The sequence below is a fragment of the Stylophora pistillata genome, unplaced genomic scaffold (assembly GCF_964205215.1).
Source record: "Stylophora pistillata unplaced genomic scaffold, jaStyPist1.2 SCAFFOLD_144, whole genome shotgun sequence".
Lineage (NCBI taxonomy): Eukaryota > Metazoa > Cnidaria > Anthozoa > Scleractinia > Pocilloporidae > Stylophora > Stylophora pistillata.
The window spans coordinates 81,273-99,816 of NW_028290767.1; positions in this window are offsets into that span (position 1 = coordinate 81,273).

Here is an 18,544-nt window from a genome sequence, read left to right on the forward strand (position 1 = left end):
CGCAACTCCGGCAAAGCACGGGCGACGAAGTGGCATGCGTGAGAGTGAGAGGCTGTGCAAGGTGTAAGGGCTGAGCCTTGTACTCACGCCTGCCACTTCCACGAAACACATCACCACGCGGCCAAAACGGATTCCCGGGTGCAGTAGATAGTCCCAGGGGAGTTGGAGAGTAGTCGGGCACCTCCTGCCAAATCACGGCAGCCGTAGTGGCACGCCTGCAATTGAGAGGCTGTGCACTGTGAGGCACATGTGCTAAAGAAGGCGGTGAGTCTTGTACTCACGCCTGCCACTTCCACGAAACACATCACCACGCGGCCAAAACTTATTCCCGGGTGAAGTAGATAGTCCCAGGGGAGTTGGGGAGTAGGCGCGCACCTCCTGCCAGATCACGGCAGCCGTAGTGGCACGCCTGCGAGTGAGAGGCTCTGCACTATGAGGCACATGTGCTAAAGAAGGCGGTGAGCCTTGTACTCAAGCCTGCCACTTCCACCAAACGCATGACAACGCCACCAAAATGAAATCCCAGGTGCACTAGACCCAGGGGAACCTCGGCAAAAGACGCGCAACTCCGGGAAAGCACGGGCGACGGAGTGACAAGCGTGAGAGTGAGTGGCTGTGCAAGGTGTACGGGCTGAGCCTTGTACTCACGCCTGCCACTTCCACGAAACACATTACCACGCGGCCAAAACTTATTCCCGGGTGCCGTAGATAGTCCCAGGGGAGTTGGGGAGTAGGCGCGCACCTCCTGCCAGATCACGGCGGCCGTAGTGGCACGCCTGCGAGTGAGAGGCTGTGCACTATGAGGCACATGTGCTAAAGAAGGCGGTGAGCCTTGTACTCACGCCTGCCACTTCCACGAAACACATCACCACGCGGCCAAAAGTTATTCCCGGGTGCAGTAGATAGTACCAGGAGAGCTGGGCAGTAGACGCGCGCATCCTGCCAAGTCACGGCAGCCGTAGTGGCACGCCTGCGAGTGAGAGGCTGTGCACTATGAGGCACATGTGCTAAAGAAGGCGGTGAGCCTTGTACTCAAGCCTGCCACTTCCACCAAACGCATGACAACGCCACCAAAATGAAATCCCAGGTGCACTAGACCCAGGGGAACCTCGGCAATAGACGCGCAACTCCGGGAAAGCACGGGCGACGGAGTGACATGCGTGAGAGTGAGTGGCTGTGCAAGGTGTACGGGCTGAGCCTTGTACTCACGCCTGCCACTTCCACGAAACACATCACCACGCGGCCAAAACTTATTCCCGGGTGCCGTAGATAGTCCCAGGGGAGTTGGGGAGTAGGCGCGCACCTCCTGCCAGATCACGGCGGCCGTAGTGGCACGACTGCGAGTGAGAGGCTGTGCACTATGAGGCACATGTGCTAAAGAAGGCGGTGAGCCTTGTACTCACGCCTGCCACTTCCACCAAACGCATGACAACGCCACCAAAATGAAATCCCAGGTGCACTAGACGCAGGGAAACCTCGGCAATAGACGCGCAACTCCGGCAAAGCACGGGCGACGAAGTGGCATGCGTGAGAGTGAGAGGCTGTGCAAGGTGTAAGGGCTGAGCCTTGTACTCACGCCTGCCACTTCCACGAAACACATCACCACGCGGCCAAAACGGATTCCCGGGTGCAGTAGATAGTCCCAGGGGAGTTGGAGAGTAGTCGGGCACCTCCTGCCAAATCACGGCAGCCGTAGTGGCACGCCTGCAATTGAGAGGCTGTGCACTGTGAGGCACATGTGCTAAAGAAGGCGGTGAGTCTTGTACTCACGCCTGCCACTTCCACGAAACACATCACCACGCGGCCAAAACTTATTCCCGGGTGCCGTAGATAGTCCCAGGGGAGTTGGGGAGTAGGCGCGCACCTCCTGCCAGATCACGGCAGCCGTAGTGGCACGCCTGCGAGTGAGAGGCTGTGCACTATGAGGCACATGTGCTAAAGAAGGCGGTGAGAATTGTACTCAAGCCTGCCACTTCCACCAAACGCATGACAACGCCACCAAAATGAAATCCCAGGTGCACTAGACCCAGGGGAACCTCGGCAATAGACGCGCAACTCTGGGAAAGCACGGGCGACGGAGTGACATGCGTGACAGTGAGTGGCTGTGCAAGGTGTACGGGCTAAGCCTTGTACTCACGCCTGCCACTTCCACGAAACACATCACCACGCGGCCAAAACTTATTCCCGGGTGCCGTAGATAGTCCCAGGGGAGTTGGGGAGTAGGCGCGCACCTCCTGCCAGATCACGGCGGCCGTAGTGGCACGCCTGCGAGTGAGAGGCTGTGCACTATGAGGCACATGTGCTAAAGAAGGCGGTGAGCCTTGTACTCACGCCTGCCACTTCCACCAAACGCATGACAACGCCACCAAAATGAAATCCCAGGTGCACTAGACGCAGGGAAACCTCGGCAATAGACGCGCAACTCCGGCAAAGCACGGGCGACGAAGTGGCATGCGTGAGAGTGAGAGGCTGTGCAAGGTGTAAGGGCTGAGCCTTGTACTCACGCCTGCCACTTCCACGAAACACATCACCACGCGGCCAAAACGGATTCCCGGGTGCAGTAGATAGTCCCAGGGGAGTTGGAGAGTAGTCGGGCACCTCCTGCCAAATCACGGCAGCCGTAGTGGCACGCCTGCAATTGAGAGGCTGTGCACTGTGAGGCACATGTGCTAAAGAAGGCGGTGAGTCTTGTACTCACGCCTGCCACTTCCACGAAACACATCACCACGCGGCCAAAACTTATTCCCGGGTGAAGTAGATAGTCCCAGGGGAGTTGGGGAGTAGGCGCGCACCTCCTGCCAGATCACGGCAGCCGTAGTGGCACGCCTGCGAGTGAGAGGCTCTGCACTATGAGGCACATGTGCTAAAGAAGGCGGTGAGCCTTGTACTCAAGCCTGCCACTTCCACCAAACGCATGACAACGCCACCAAAATGAAATCCCAGGTGCACTAGACCCAGGGGAACCTCGGCAAAAGACGCGCAACTCCGGGAAAGCACGGGCGACGGAGTGACAAGCGTGAGAGTGAGTGGCTGTGCAAGGTGTACGGGCTGAGCCTTGTACTCACGCCTGCCACTTCCACGAAACACATTACCACGCGGCCAAAACTTATTCCCGGGTGCCGTAGATAGTCCCAGGGGAGTTGGGGAGTAGGCGCGCACCTCCTGCCAGATCACGGCGGCCGTAGTGGCACGCCTGCGAGTGAGAGGCTGTGCACTATGAGGCACATGTGCTAAAGAAGGCGGTGAGCCTTGTACTCACGCCTGCCACTTCCACGAAACACATCACCACGCGGCCAAAAGTTATTCCCGGGTGCAGTAGATAGTCCCAGGAGAGCTGGGCAGTAGACGCGCGCATCCTGCCAAGTCACGGCAGCCGTAGTGGCATGCCTGCGAGTGAGAGGCTGTGCACTATGAGGCACATGTGCTAAAGAAGGCGGTGAGCCTTGTACTCAAGCCTGCCACTTCCACCAAACGCATGACAACGCCACCAAAATGAAATCCCAGGTGCACTAGACCCAGGGGAACCTCGGCAATAGACGCGCAACTCCGGGAAAGCACGGGCGACGGAGTGACATGCGTGAGAGTGAGTGGCTGTGCAAGGTGTACGGGCTGAGCCTTGTACTCACGCCTGCCACTTCCACGAAACACATCACCACGCGGCCAAAACTTATTCCCGGGTGCCGTAGATAGTCCCAGGGGAGTTGGGGAGTAGGCGCGCACCTCCTGCCAGATCACGGCGGCCGTAGTGGCACGCCTGCGAGTGAGAGGCTGTGCACTATGAGGCACATGTGCTAAAGAAGGCGGTGAGCCTTGTACTCACGCCTGCCACTTCCACCAAACGCATGACAACGCCACCAAAATGAAATCCCAGGTGCACTAGACGCAGGGAAACCTCGGCAATAGACGCGCAACTCCGGCAAAGCACGGGCGACGAAGTGGCATGCGTGAGAGTGAGAGGCTGTGCAAGGTGTAAGGGCTGAGCCTTGTACTCACGCCTGCCACTTCCACGAAACACATCACCACGCGGCCAAAACGGATTCCCGGGTGCAGTAGATAGTCCCAGGGGAGTTGGAGAGTAGTCGGGCACCTCCTGCCAAATCACGGCAGCCGTAGTGGCACGCCTGCAATTGAGAGGCTGTGCACTGTGAGGCACATGTGCTAAAGAAGGCGGTGAGTCTTGTACTCACGCCTGCCACTTCCACGAAACACATCACCACGCGGCCAAAACTTATTCCCGGGTGAGGTAGATAGTCCCAGGGGAGTTGGGGAGTAGGCGCGCACCTCCTGCCAGATCACGGCAGCCGTAGTGGCACGCCTGCGAGTGAGAGGCTGTGCACTATGAGGCACATGTGCTAAAGAAGGCGGTGAGCCTTGTACTCACGCCTGCCACTTCCACGAAACACATCACCACGCGGCCAAAAGTTATTCCCGGGTGCAGTAGATAGTCCCAGGGGAGCTGGGCAGTAGACGCGCACATCCTGCCAAGTCACGGCAGCCGTAGTGGCACGCCTGCGAGTGAGAGGCTGTGCACTATGAGGCACATGTGCTAAAGAAGGCGGTGAGCCTTGTACTCAAGCCTGCCACTTCCACCAAACGCATGACAACGCCACCAAAATGAAATCCCAGGTGCACTAGACCCAGGGGAACCTCGGCAATAGACGCGCAACTCCGGGAAAGCACGGGCGACGGAGTGACATGCGTGACAGTGAGTGGCTGTGCAAGGTGTACGGGCTGAGACTTGTACTCACGCCTGCCACTTCCACGAAACACATCACCACGCGGTTAAAACTTATTCCCGGGTGCCGTAGATAGTCCCAGGGGAGTTGGGGAGTAGGCGCGCACCTCCTGCCAGATCACGGCGGCCGTAGTGGCACGCCTGCGAGTGAGAGGCTGTGCACTATGAGGCACATGTGCTAAAGAAGGCGGTGAGCCTTGTACTCACGCCTGCCACTTCCACGAAACACATCACCACGCGGCCAAAAGTTATTCCCGGGTGCAGTAGATAGTCCCAGGGGAGCTGGGCAGTAGACGCGCACATCCTGCCAAGTCACGGCAGCCGTAGTGGCACGCCTGCGAGTGAGAGGCTGTGCACTATGAGGCACATGTGCTAAAGAAGGCGGTGAGCCTTGTACTCAGGCCTGCCACTTCCACCAAACGCATGACAACGCCACCAAAATGAAATCCCAGGTGCACTAGACGCAGGGAAACCTCGGCAATAGACGCGCAACTCCGGCAAAGCACGGGCGACGAAGTGGCATGCGTGAGAGTGAGAGGCTGTGCAAGGTGTAAGGGCTGAGCCTTGTACTCACGCCTGCCACTTCCACGAAACACATCACCACGCGGCCAAAACGGATTCCCGGGTGCAGTAGATAGTCCCAGGGGAGTTGGAGAGTAGTCGGGCACCTCCTGCCAAATCACGGCAGCCGTAGTGGCACGCCTACAATTGAGAGGCTGTGCACTGTGAGGCACATGTGCTAAAGAAGGCGGTGAGTCTTGTACTCACGCCTGCCACTTCCACGAAACACATCACCACGCGGCCAAAACTTATTCCCGGGTGAAGTAGATAGTCCCAGGGGAGTTGGGGAGTAGGCGCGCACCTCCTGCCAGATCACGGCAGCCGTAGTGGCACGCCTGCGAGTGAGAGGCTGTGCACTATGAGGCACATGTGCTAAAGAAGGCGGTGAGAATTGTACTCAAGCCTGCCACTTCCACCAAACGCATGACAACGCCACCAAAATGAAATCCCAGGTGCACTAGACCCAGGGGAACCTCGGCAATAGACGCGCAACTCCGGGAAAGCACGGGCGACGGAGTGACATGCGTGACAGTGAGTGGCTGTGCAAGGTGTACGGGCTGAGCCTTGTACTCACGCCTGCCACTTCCACGAAACACATCAGCACGCGGCCAAAACTTATTCCCGGGTGCCGTAGATAGTCCCAGGGGAGTTGGGGAGTAGGCGCGCACCTCCTGCCAGATCACGGCGGCCGTAGTGGCACGCCTGCGAGTGAGAGGCTGTGCACTATGAGGCACATGTGCTAAAGAAGGCGGTGAGCCTTGTACTCACGCCTGCCACTTCCACCAAACGCATGACAACGCCACCAAAATGAAATCCCAGGTGCACTAGACGCAGGGAAACCTCGGCAATAGACGCGCAACTCCGGCAAAGCACGGGCGACGAAGTGGCATGCGTGAGAGTGAGAGGCTGTGCAAGGTGTAAGGGCTGAGCCTTGTACTCACGCCTGCCACTTCCACGAAACACATCACCACGCGGCCAAAACGGATTCCCGGGTGCAGTAGATAGTCCCAGGGGAGTTGGAGAGTAGTCGGGCACCTCCTGCCAAATCACGGCAGCCGTAGTGGCACGCCTGCAATTGAGAGGCTGTGCACTGTGAGGCACATGTGCTAAAGAAGGCGGTGAGTCTTGTACTCACGCCTGCCACTTCCACGAAACACATCACCACGCGGCCAAAACTTATCCCCGGGTGAGGTAGATAGTCCCAGGGGAGTTGGGGAGTAGGCGCGCACCTCCTACCAGATCACGGCAGCCGTAGTGGCACGCCTGCGAGTGAGAGGCTGTGCACTATGAGGCACATGTGCTAAAGAAGGCGGTGAGAATTGTACTCAAGCCTGCCACTTCCACCAAACGCATGACAACGCCACCAAAATGAAATCCCAGGTGCACTAGACCCAGGGCAACCTCGGCAATAGACGCGCAACTCCGGCAAAGCACGGGCGACGAAGTGGCATGCGTGAGAGTGAGAGGCTGTGCAAGGTGTAAGGGCTGAGCCTTGTACTCACGCCTGCCACTTCCACGAAACACATCACCACGCGGCCAAAACGGATTCCCGGGTGCAGTAGATAGTCCCAGGGGAGTTGGAGAGTAGTCGGGCACCTCCTGCCAAATCACGGCAGCCGTAGTGGCACGCCTGCAATTGAGAGGCTGTGCACTGTGAGGCACATGTGCTAAAGAAGGCGGTGAGTCTTGTACTCACGCCTGCCACTTCCACGAAACACATCACCACGCGGCCAAAACTTATTCCCGGGTGAAGTAGATATTCCCAGGGGAGTTGGGGAGTAGGCGCGCACCTCCTGCCAGATCACGGCAGCCGTAGTGGCACGCCTGCGAGTGAGAGGCTGTGCTCTATGAGGCACATGTGCTAAAGAAGGCGGTGAGCCTTGTACTCAAGCCTGCCACTTCCACCAAACGCATGACAACGCCACCAAAATGAAATCCCAGGTGCACTAGACCCAGGGGAACCTCGGCAATAGACGCGCAACTCCGGGAAAGCACGGGCGACGGAGTGACAAGCGTGAGAGTGAGTGGCTGTGCAAGGTGTACGGGCTGAGCCTTGTACTCACGCCTGCCACTTCCACGAAACACATCACCACGCGGCCAAAACTTATTCCCGGGTGCCGTAGATAGTCCCAGGGGAGTTGGGGAGTAGGCGCGCACCTCCTGCCAGATCACGGCGGCCGTAGTGGCACGCCTGCGAGTGAGAGGCTGTGCACTATGAGGCACATGTGCTAAAGAAGGCGGTGAGCCTTGTACTCACGCCTGCCACTTCCACGAAACACATCACCACGCGGCCAAAAGTTATTCCCGGGTGCAGTAGATAGTCCCAGGAGAGCTGGGCAGTAAACGCGCGCATCCTGCCAAGTCACGGCAGCCGTAGTGGCACGCCTGCGAGTGAGAGTCTGTGCACTATGAGGCACATGTGCTAAAGAAGGCGGTGAGCCTTGTACTCAAGCCTGCCACTTCCACCAAACGCATGACAACGCCACCAAAATGAAATCCCAGGTGCACTAGACCCAGGGGAACCTCGGCAATAGACGCGCAACTCCGGGAAAGCACGGGCGACGGAGTGACATGCGTGAGAGTGAGTGGCTGTGCAAGGTGTACGGGCTGAGCCTTGTACTCACGCCTGCCACTTCCACGAAACACATCACCACGCGGCCAAAACTTATTTCCGGGTGCCGTAGATAGTCCCAGGGGAGTTGGGGAGTAGGCGCGCACCTCCTGCCAGATCACGGCGGCCGTAGTGGCACGCCTGCGAGTGAGAGGCTGTGCACTATGAGGCACATGTGCTAAAGAAGGCGGTGAGCCTTGTACTCACGCCTGCCACTTCCACCAAACGCATGACAACGCCACCAAAATGAAATCCCAGGTGCACTAGACGCAGGGAAACCTCGGCAATAGACGCGCAACTCCGGCAAAGCACGGGCGACGAAGTGGCATGCGTGAGAGTGAGAGGCTGTGCAAGGTGTAAGGGCTGAGCCTTGTACTCACGCCTGCCACTTCCACGAAACACATCACCACGCGGCCAAAACTTATTCCCGGGTGCCGTAGATAGTCCCAGGGGAGTTGGGGAGTAGGCGCGCACCTCCTGCCAGATCACGGCGGCCGTAGTGGCACGCCTGCGAGTGAGAGGCTGTGCACTATGAGGCACATGTGCTAAAGAAGGCGGTGAGCCTTGTACTCACGCCTGCCACTTCCACCAAACGCATGACAACGCCACCAAAATGAAATCCCAGGTGCACTAGACGCAGGGAAACCTCGGCAATAGACGCGCAACTCCGGCAAAGCACGGGCGACGAAGTGGCATGCGTGAGAGTGAGAGGCTGTGCGAGGTGTAAGGGCTGAGCCTTGTACTCACGCCTGCCACTTCCACGAAACACATCACCACGCGGCCAAAACGGATTCCCGGGTGCAGTAGATAGTCCCAGGGGAGTTGGAGAGTAGTCGGGCACCTCCTGCCAAATCACGGCAGCCGTAGTGGCACGCCTGCAATTGAGAGGCTGTGCACTGTGAGGCACATGTGCTAAAGAAGGCGGTGAGTCTTGTACTCACGCCTGCCACTTCCACGAAACACATCACCACGCGGCCAAAACTTATTCCCGGGTGAGGTACATAGTCCCAGGGGAGTTGGGGAGTAGGCGCGCACCTCCTGCCAGATCACGGCAGCCGTAGTGGCACGCCTGCGAGTGAGAGGCTGTGCACTATGAGGCACATGTGCTAAAGAAGGCGGTGAGCCTTGTACTCACGCCTGCCACTTCCACGAAACACATCACCACGCGGCCAAAAGTTATTCCCGGGTGCAGTAGATAGTCCCAGGGGAGCTGGGCAGTAGACGCGCACATCCTGCCAAGTCACGGCAGCCTTGTGGCACGCCTGCGAGTGAGAGGCTGTGCACTATGAGGCACATGTGCTAAAGAAGGCGGTGAGCCTTGTACTCAAGCCTGCCACTTCCACCAAACGTATGACAACGCCACCAAAATGAAATCCCAGGTGCACTAGACCCAGGGGAACCTCGGCAATAGACGCGCAACTCCGGGAAAGCACGGGCGACGGAGTGACATGCGTGACAGTGAGTGGCTGTGCAAGGTGTACGGGCTGAGCCTTGTACTCACGCCTGCCACTTCCACGAAACACATCACCACGCGGCCAAAACTTATTCCCGGGTGCCGTAGATAGTCCCAGGGGAGTTGGGGAGTAGGCGCGCACCTCCTGCCAGATCACGGCGGCCGTAGTGGCACGCCTGCGAGTGAGAGGCTGTGCACTATGAGGCACATGTGCTAAAGAAGGCGGTGAGCCTTGTACTCACGCCTGCCACTTCCACGAAACACATCACCACGCGGCCAAAAGTTATTCCCGGGTGCAGTAGATAGTCCCAGGGGAGCTGGGCAGTAGACGCGCACATCCTGCCAAGTCACGGCAGCCGTAGTGGCACGCCTGCGAGTGAGAGGCTGTGCACTATGAGGCACATGTGCTAAAGAAGGCGGTGAGCCTTGTACTCAGGCCTGCCACTTCCACCAAACGCATGACAACGCCACCAAAATGAAATCCCAGGTGCACTAGACGCAGGGAAACCTCGGCACTAGACGCGCAACTCCTGCAAAGCACGGGCGACGAAGTGGCATGCGTGAGAGTGAGAGGCTGTGCAAGGTGTAAGGGCTGAGCCTTGTACTCACGCCTGCCACTTCCACGAAACACATCACCACGCGGCCAAAACGGATTCCCGGGTGCAGTAGATAGTCCCAGGGGAGTTGGAGAGTAGTCGGGCACCTCCTGCCAAATCACGGCAGCCGTAGTGGCACGCCTGCAATTGAGAGGCTGTGCACTGTGAGGCACATGTGCTAAAGAAGGCGGTGAGTCTTGTACTCACGCCTGCCACTTCCACGAAACACATCACCACGCGGCCAAAACTTATTCCCGGGTGAAGTAGATAGTCCCAGGGGAGTTGGGGAGTAGGCGCGCACCTCCTGCCAGATCACGGCAGCCGTAATGGCACGCCTGCGAGTAAGAGGCTGTGCACTATGAGGCACATGTGCTAAAGAAGGCGGTGAGAATTGTACTCAAGCCTGCCACTTCCACCAAACGCATGACAACGCCACCAAAATGAAATCCCAGGTGCACTAGACCCAGGGGAACCTCGGCAATAGACGCGCAACTCCGGGAAAGCACGGGCGACGAAGTGGCATGCGTGAGAGTGAGAGGCTGTGCAAGGTGTAAGGGCTGAGCCTTGTACTCACGCCTGCCACTTCCACGAAACACATCACCACGCGGCCAAAACGGATTCCCGGGTGCAGTAGATAGTCCCAGGGGAGTTGGAGAGTAGTCGGGCACCTCCTGCCAAATCACGGCAGCCGTAGTGGCACGCCTGCAATTGAGAGGCTGTGCACTGTGAGGCACATGTGCTAAAGAAGGCGGTGAGTCTTGTACTCACGCCTGCCACTTCCACGAAACACATCACCACGCGGCCAAAACTTATTCCCGGGTGAAGTAGATAGTCCCAGGGGAGTTGGGGAGTAGGCGCGCACCTCCTGCCAGATCACGGCAGCCGTAGTGGCACGCCTGCGAGTGAGAGGCTGTGCACTATGAGGCACATGTGCTAAAGAAGGCGGTGAGCCTTGTACTCAAGCCTGCCACTTCCACCAAACGCATGACAACGCCACCAAAATGAAATCCCAGGTGCACTAGACCCAGGGGAACCTCGGCAATAGACGCGCAACTCCGGGAAAGCACGGGCGACGGAGTGACAAGCGTGAGAGTGAGTGGCTGTGCAAGGTGTACGGGCTGAGCCTTGTACTCACGCCTGCCACTTCCACGAAACACATCACCACGCGGCCAAAACTTATTCCCGGGTGCCGTAGATAGTCCCAGGGGAGTTGGGGAGTAGGCGCGCACCTCCTGCCAGATCACGGCGGCCGTAGTGGCACGCCTGCGAGTGAGAGGCTGTGCACTATGAGGCACATGTGCTAAAGAAGGCGGTGAGCCTTGTACTCACGCCTGCCACTTCCACGAAACACATCACCACGCGGCCAAAAGTTATTCCCGGGTGCAGTAGATAGTCCCAGGAGAGCTGGGCAGTAGACGCGCGCATCCTGCCAAGTCACGGCAGCCGTAGTGGCACGCCTGCGAGTGAGAGGCTGTGCACTATGAGGCACATGTGCTAAAGAAGGCGGTGAGCCTTGTACTCAAGCCTGCCACTTCCACCAAACGCATGACAACGCCACCAAAATGAAATCCCAGGTGCACTAGACCCAGGGGAACCTCGGCAATAGACGCGCAACTCCGGGAAAGCACGGGCGACGGAGTGACATGCGTGAGAGTGAGTGGCTGTGCAAGGTGTACGGGCTGAGCCTTGTACTCACGCCTGCCACTTCCACGAAACACATCACCACGCGGCCAAAACTTATTCCCGGGTGCCGTAGATAGTCCCAGGGGAGTTGGGGAGTAGGCGCGCACCTCCTGCCAGATCACGGCGGCCGTAGTGGCACGCCTGCGAGTGAGAGGCTGTGCACTATGAGGCACATGTGCTAAAGAAGGCGGTGAGCCTTGTACTCACGCCTGCCACTTCCACCAAACGCATGACAACGCCACCAAAATGAAATCCCAGGTGCACTAGACGCAGGGAAACCTCGGCAATAGACGCGCAACTCCGGCAAAGCACGGGCGACGAAGTGGCATGCGTGAGAGTGAGAGGCTGTGCAAGGTGTAAGGGCTGAGCCTTGTACTCACGCCTGCCACTTCCACGAAACACATCACCACGCGGCCAAAACGGATTCCCGGGTGCAGTAGATAGTCCCAGGGGAGTTGGAGAGTAGTCGGGCACCTCCTGCCAAATCACGGCAGCCGTAGTGGCACGCCTGCAATTGAGAGGCTGTGCACTGTGAGGCACATGTGCTAAAGAAGGCGGTGAGTCTTGTACTCACGCCTGCCACTTCCACGAAACACATCACCACGCGGCCAAAACTTATTCCCGGGTGAGGTAGATAGTCCCAAGGGAGTTGAGGAGTAGGCGCGCACCTCCTGCCAGATCACGGCAGCCGTAGTGGCACGCCTGCGAGTGAGAGGCTGTGCACTATGAGGCACATGTGCTAAAGAAGGCGGTGAGCCTTGTACTCACGCCTGCCACTTCCACGAAACACATCACCACGCGGCCAAAAGTTATTCCCGGGTGCAGTAGATAGTCCCAGGGGAGCTGGGCAGTAGACGCGCACATCCTGCCAAGTCACGGCAGCCGTAGTGGCACGCCTGCGAGTGAGAGGCTGTGCACTATGAGGCACATGTGCTAAAGAAGGCGGTGAGCCTTGTACTCAAGCCTGCCACTTCCACCAAACGCATGACAACGCCACCAAAATGAAATCCCAGGTGCACTAGACCCAGGGGAACCTCGGCAATAGACGCGCAACTCCGGGAAAGCACGGGCGACGGAGTGACATGCGTGACAGTGAGTGGCTGTGCAAGGTGTACGGGCTGAGCCTTGTACTCACGCCTGCCACTTCCACGAAACACATCACCACGCGGCCAAAACTTATTCCCGGGTGCCGTAGATAGTCCCAGGGGAGTTGGGGAGTAGGCGCGCACCTCCTGCCAGATCACGGCGGCCGTAGTGGCACGCCTGCGAGTGAGAGGCTGTGCACTATGAGGCACATGTGCTAAAGAAGGCGGTGAGCCTTGTACTCACGCCTGCCACTTCCACGAAACACATCACCACGCGGCCAAAAGTTATTCCCGGGTGCAGTAGATAGTCCCAGGGGAGCTGGGCAGTAGACGCGCACATCCTGCCAAGTCACGGCAGCCGTAGTGGCACGCCTGCGAGTGAGAGGCTGTGCACTATGAGGCACATGTGCTAAAGAAGGCGGTGAGCCTTGTACTCAGGCCTGCCACTTCCACCAAACGCATGACAACGCCACCAAAATGAAATCCCAGGTGCACTAGACGCAGGGAAACCTCGGCAATAGACGCGCAACTCCGGGAAAGCACGGGCGACGAAGTGGCATGCGTGAGAGTGAGAGGCTGTGCAAGGTGTAAGGGCTGAGCCTTGTACTCACGCCTGCCACTTCCACGAAACACATCACCACGCGGCCAAAACGGATTCCCGGGTGCAGTAGATAGTCTCAGGGGAGTTGGAGAGTAGTCGGGCACCTCCTGCCAAATCACGGCAGCCGTAGTGGCACGCCTGCAATTGAGAGGCTGTGCACTGTGAGGCACATGTGCTAAAGAAGGCGGTGAGTCTTGTACTCACGCCTGCCACTTCCACGAAACACATCACCACGCGGCCAAAACTTATTCCCGGGTGAAGTAGATAGTCCCAGGGGAGTTGGGGAGTAGGCGCGCACCTCCTGCCAGATCACGGCAGCCGTAGTGGCACGCCTGCGAGTGAGAGGCTGTGCACTATGAGGGACATGTGCTAAAGAAGGCGGTGAGAATTGTACTCAAGCCTGCCACTTCCACCAAACGCATGACAACGCCACCAAAATGAAATCCCAGGTGCACTAGACCCAGGGGAACCTCGGCAATAGACGCGCAACTCCGGGAAAGCACGGGCGACGGAGTGACATGCGTGACAGTGAGTGGCTGTGCAAGGTGTACGGGCTGAGCCTTGTACTAACGCCTGCCACTTCCACGAAACACATCACCACGCGGCCAAAACTTATTCCCGGGTGCCGTAGATAGTCCCAGGGGAGTTGGGGAGTAGGCGCGCACCTCCTGCCAGATCACGGCGGCCGTAGTGGCACGCCTGCGAGTGAGAGGCTGTGCACTATGAGGCACATGTGCTAAAGAAGGCGGTGAGCCTTGTACTCACGCCTGCCACTTCCACCAAACGCATGACAACGCCACCAAAATGAAATCCCAGGTGCACTAGACGCAGGGAAACCTCGGCAATAGACGCGCAACTCCGGCAAAGCACGGGCGACGAAGTGGCATGCGTGAGAGTGAGAGGCTGTGCAAGGTGTAAGGGCTGAGCCTTGTACTCACGCCTGCCACTTCCACGAAACACATCACCACGCGGCCAAAACGGATTCCCGGGTGCAGTAGATAGTCCCAGGGGAGTTGGAGAGTAGTCGGGCACCTCCTGCCAAATCACGGCAGCCGTAGTGGCACGCCTGCAATTGAGAGGCTGTGCACTGTGAGGCACATGTGCTAAAGAAGGCGGTGAGTCTTGTACTCACGCCTGCCACTTCCACGAAACACATCACCACGCGGCCAAAACTTATTCCCGGGTGAGGTAGATAGTCCCAGGGGAGTTGGGGAGTAGGCGCGCACCTCCTGCCAGATCACGGCAGCCGTAGTGGCACGCCTGCGAGTGAGAGGCTGTGCACTATGAGGCACATGTGCTAAAGAAGGCGGTGAGCCTTGTACTCACGCCTGCCACTTCCACGAAACACATCACCACGCGGCCAAAACTTATTCCCGGGTGAAGTAGATAGTCCCAGGGGAGTTGGGGAGTAGGCGCGCACCTCCTGCCAGATCACGGCAGCCGTAGTGGCACGCCTGCGAGTGAGAGGCTGTGCACTATGAGGCACATGTGCTAAAGAAGGCGGTGAGAATTGTACTCAAGCCTGCCACTTCCACCAAACGCATGACAACGCCACCAAAATGAAATCCCAGGTGCACTAGACCCAGGGGAACCTCGGCAATAGACGCGCAACTCCGGGAAAGCACGGGCGACGGAGTGACATGCGTGACAGTGAGTGGCTGTGCAAGGTGTACGGGCTGAGCTTTGTACTCACGCCTGCCACTTCCACGAAACACGTCACCACGCGGCCAAAACTTATTCCCGGGTGCCGTAGATAGTCCCAGGGGAGTTGGGGAGTAGGCGCGCACCTCCTGCCAGATCACGGCGGCCGTAGTGGCACGCCTGCGAGTGAGAGGCTGTGCACTATGAGGCACATGTGCTAAAGAAGGCGGTGAGCCTTGTACTCACGCCTGCCACTTCCACCAAACGCATGACAACGCCACCAAAATGAAATCCCAGGTGCACTAGACGCAGGGAAACCTCGGCAATAGACGCGCAACTCCGGCAAAGCACGGGCGACGAAGTGGCATGCGTGAGAGTGAGAGGCTGTGCAAGGTGTAAGGGCTGAGCCTTGTACTCACGCCTGCCACTTCCACGAAACACATCACCACGCGGCCAAAACGGATTCCCGGGTGCAGTAGATAGTCCCAGGGGAGTTGGAGAGTAGTCGGGCACCTCCTGCCAAATCACGGCAGCCGTAGTGGCACGCCTGCAATTGAGAGGCTGTGCACTGTGAGGCACATGTGCTAAAGAAGGCGGTGAGTCTTGTACTCACGCCTGCCACTTCCACGAAACACATCACCACGCGGCCAAAACTTATTCCCGGGTGAAGTAGATAGTCCCAGGAGAGTTGGGGAGTAGGCGCGCACCTCCTGCCAGATCACGGCAGCCGTAGTGGCACGCCTGCGAGTGAGAGGCTGTGCACTATGAGGCACATGTGCTAAAGAAGGCGGTGAGCCTTGTACTCAAGCCTGCCACTTCCACCAAACGCATGACAACGCCACCAAAATGAAATCCCAGGTGCACTAGACCCAGGGGAACCTCGGCAATAGACGCGCAACTCCGGGAAAGCACGGGCGACGGAGTGACAAGCGTGAGAGTGAGTGGCTGTGCAAGGTGTACGGGCTGAGCCTTGTACTCACGCCTGCCACTTCCACGAAACACATCACCACGCGGCCAAAACTTATTCCCGGGTGCCGTAGATAGTCCCAGGGGAGTTGGGGAGTAGGCGCGCACCTCCTGCCAGATCACGGCGGCCGTAGTGGCACGCCTGCGAGTGAGAGGCTGTGCACTATGAGGCACATGTGCTAAAGAAGGCGGTGAGCCTTGTACTCACGCCTGCCACTTCCACGAAACACATCACCACGCGGCCAAAAGTTATTCCCGGGTGCAGTAGATAGTCCCAGGAGAGCTGGGCAGTAGACGCGCGCATCCTGCCAAGTCACGGCAGCCGTAGTGGCACGCCTGCGAGTGAGAGGCTGTGCACTATGAGGCACATGTGCTAAAGAAGGCGGTGAGCCTTGTACTCAAGCCTGCCACTTCCACCAAACGCATGACAACGCCACCAAAATGAAATCCCAGGTGCACTAGACCCAGGGGAACCTCGGCAATAGACGCGCAACTCCGGGAAAGCACGGGCGACGGAGTGACATGCGTGAGAGTGAGTGGCTGTGCAAGGTGTACGGGCTGAGCCTTGTACTCACGCCTGCCACTTCCACGAAACACATCACCACGCGGCCAAAACTTATTCCCGGGTGCCGTAGATAGTCCCAGGGGAGTTGGGGAGTAGGCGCGCACCTCCTGCCAGATCACGGTGGCCGTAGTGGCACGCCTGCGAGTGAGAGGCTGTGCACTATGAGGCACATGTGCTAAAGAAGGCGGTGAGCCTTGTACTCACGCCTGCCACTTCCACCAAACGCATGACAACGCCACCAAAATGAAATCCCAGGTGCACTAGACGCAGGGAAACCTCGGCAATAGACGCGCAACTCCGGGAAAGCACGGGCGACGAAGTGGCATGCGTGAGAGTGAGAGGCTGTGCAAGGTGTAAGGGCTGAGCCTTGTACTCACGCCTGCCACTTCCACGAAACACATCACCACGCGGCCAAAACGGATTCCCGGGTGCAGTAGATAGTCCCAGGGGAGTTGGAGAGTAGTCGGGCACCTCCTGCCAAATCACGGCAGCCGTAGTGGCACGCCTGCAATTGAGAGGCTGTGCACTGTGAGGCACATGTGCTAAAGAAGGCGGTGAGTCTTGTACTCACGCCTGCCACTTCCACGAAACACATCACCACGCGGCCAAAACTTATTCCCGGGTGAGGTAGATAGTCCCAGGGGAGTTGGGGAGTAGGCGCGCACCTCCTACCAGATCACGGCAGCCGTAGTGGCACGCCTGCGAGTGAGAGGCTGTGCACTATGAGGCACATGTGCTAGAGAAGGCGGTGAGCCTTGTACTCACGCCTGCCACTTCCACGAAACACATCACCACGCGGCCAAAAGTTATTCCCGGGTGCAGTAGATAGTCCCAGGGGAGCTGGGCAGTAGACGCGCACATCCTGCCAAGTCACGGCAGCCGTAGTGGCACGCCTGCGAGTGAGAGGCTGTGCACTATGAGGCACATGTGCTAAAGAAGGCGGTGAGCCTTGTACTCAAGCCTGCCACTTCCACCAAACGCATGACAACGCCAGCAAAATGAAACCCCAGGTGCACTAGACCCAGGGGAACCTCGGCAATAGACGCGCAACTCCGGGAAAGCACGGGCGACGGAGTGACATGCGTGACAGTGAGTGGCTGTGCAAGGTGTACGGGCTGAGCCTTGTACTCACGCCTGCCACTTCCACGAAACACATCACCACGCGGCCAAAACTTATTCCCGGGTGCCGTAGATAGTCCCAGGGGAGTTGGGGAGTAGGCGCGCACCTCCTGCCAGATCACGGCGGCCGTAGTGGCACGCCTGCGAGTGAGACGCTGTGCACTATGAGGCACATGTGCTAAAGAAGGCGGTGAGCCTTGTACTCACGCCTGCCACTTCCACGAAACACATCACCACGCGGCCAAAAGTTATTCCCGGGTGCAGTAGATAGTCCCAGGGGAGCTGGGCAGTAGACGCGCACATCCTGCCAAGTCACGGCAGCCGTAGTGGCACGCCTGCGAGTGAGAGGCTGTGCACTATGAGGCACATGTGCTAAAGAAGGCGGCGAGCCTTGTACTCAGGCCTGCCACTTCCACCAAACGCATGACAACGCCACCAAAATGAAATCCCAGGTGCACTAGACGCAGGGAAACCTCGGCAATAGACGCGCAACTCCGGGAAAGCACGGGCGACGAAGTGGCATGCGTGAGAGTGAGAGGCTGTGCAAGGTGTAAGGGCTGAGCCTTGTACTCACGCCTGCCACTTCCACGAAACACATCACCACGCGGCCAAAACGGATTCCCGGGTGCAGTAGATAGTCCCAGGGGAGTTGGAGAGTAGTCGGGCACCTCCTGCCAAATCACGGCAGCCGTAGTGGCACGCCTGCAACTGAGAGGCTGTGCACTGTGAGGCACATGTGCTAAAAAAGGCGGTGAGTCTTGTACTCACGCCTGCCACTTCCACGAAACACATCACCACGCGGCCAAAACTTATTCCCGGGTGAAGTAGATAGTCCCAGGGGAGTTGGGGAGTAGGCGCGCACCTCCTGCCAGATCACGGCAGCCGTAGTGGCACGCCTGCGAGTGAGAGGCTGTGCACTATGAGGCAC